This window comes from Ceratotherium simum, chromosome 4 (genome assembly GCF_057802395.1).
Source record: "Ceratotherium simum simum isolate JZ-2026a chromosome 4, ASM5780239v1, whole genome shotgun sequence".
In the NCBI taxonomy this organism is placed as follows: domain Eukaryota; kingdom Metazoa; phylum Chordata; class Mammalia; order Perissodactyla; family Rhinocerotidae; genus Ceratotherium; species Ceratotherium simum.
This window is the reverse complement of record NC_141903.1, coordinates 14,331,173-14,332,932: the sequence shown is the minus strand read 5'-3', so window position 1 is coordinate 14,332,932 and position 1,760 is coordinate 14,331,173.

Sequence of the window (1,760 nt, the reverse complement as noted above, 5' to 3'; positions counted from 1 at the left end):
CCCTTGATTACTTTGTAGTTGTGGTAAAAAGACACCCACATCATGTAGTGTAACACCAGACAACAAACACAAATAGTCCTTGCTCTAATCAGAGATTACCTTCAAACATTTGATCACTAATGCCACTCTTGTTGACCAGCTGACCTACTGGATATTGTACAGTTAAGATGCTTTTGACTTGAGGTACCAGAATACAAAACAAAAAGTGGCTAATGTAATGGGGTTTATTACGCTCACATAAGTCCAGCGTCTACTGATTCCAGGGTTTGTGCAGTGGCTTACACAAGTACCCAAGGTCATTCCACTTCTGATAAACACTCAGTGTGTGGGTGATGTCTGAACACATGGTTACAAGGCATCTGCCATACCCCATGAGACAATTTCTGTAGCAGGAGGTAAACAGTTGGGGACAAATGCCTCTCCTCCTCCAGTCTCTTTCCTTAGGGGGAAGACCCATTTCCAGAAGCCTCTTAGCAGATTCCCCTGTGAGTCATTGGCCAGAGCTAGATCACGTGGCTTTTTTAGATTAATAAGTGGCAATTTAGAATGGGATTACTATGTCTAGGATGGAGGAGAGACTCAAACTCCTGGTAAATAGTCATACAAATGATATCTGAATAAAATTGAGGTTTAGCTAGTAATCACTATCAGGTTCTCAAAGCCTTTTTTTAAGATCTTTTTTTTCTTGAAGAATTTGGAGTAGCTGGCTATATTAGTTTTCTATGACTGACATAAAATGCCACAAACTGAGTAGCTTAAAACAACAGAAATTTATTCTCTCACATTTCTGCAGGCTAAGCATTTGAAATCTAGGTGTTGGCATGCTTTCTCTGAAGGCTCTAGGGGAGAATCTCTTCCATGCCCCTTTCTTAGCTTCTCATGTTGCTGGCAGTTCTTGGCTTATAGATGCATTACTCGAATCTCTGCTTCTGTCATCACATGGCGTATTCCCTGTGTGTTTGTTTCTGTGTCTCTTCTCTTCTTATAGGGACTCCAGTCATATTGAATTAGGGCCCACCCTAATGACCTCATCGTAACTTGATTATGTCTGCAACAACCCCATTCCCGTTTAAGGTCACATTCACAGATACTGGAGATTCGGACTTCAACATATATTTTTGGAGGACACAATTCAACTGATAATATTGACACATTGAAGGAATGCCTGGGGGTGTGGGACGACCCTCAGAAAGCACAAAGACAGAGCTATACTTGATAATGCACGTTAGAAACTAATACACAGTATTGTCAGAGCATTGCCAGTGAGACAAACTGTTTAATTATTTTTTGTTTTTTTCTGTCTCTTTGTTCAAGATTAAAATTTCTTTTTTTGTGTGTGTGTGTGTGAGGAAGATCAGCCCTGGGCTAACATCCATGCTAATCCTCCTCTTTTTGCTGAGGAAGACCGGCTCTGAGCTAACATCTATTGTCAATCCTCCTCCTTTTTTTTTCCCCAAAGCCCCAGTAGATAGTTGTATGTCATAGTTGCACGTCCTTCTAGTTGCTGTATGTGGGATGCTGCCTCAGCATGGCTGGAGAAGCCGTGCGTCAGTGCGCGCCCGGGATCTGAACCCGGGGCACTAGTAGTGGAGCGCAAGCACTTAACCGCTAAGCCACGGGGCTGGCCTAGATTAAAATTTCTATGAATGACAATTAAATTGGCTTTGTTTGAACAATAAGCCCACCGATTGGTGGGGTACAAGGGAAACTGACAGAGCACTTTGACATCCTACCAAGTGTGGTGTCAAAGGGAGTGGTGT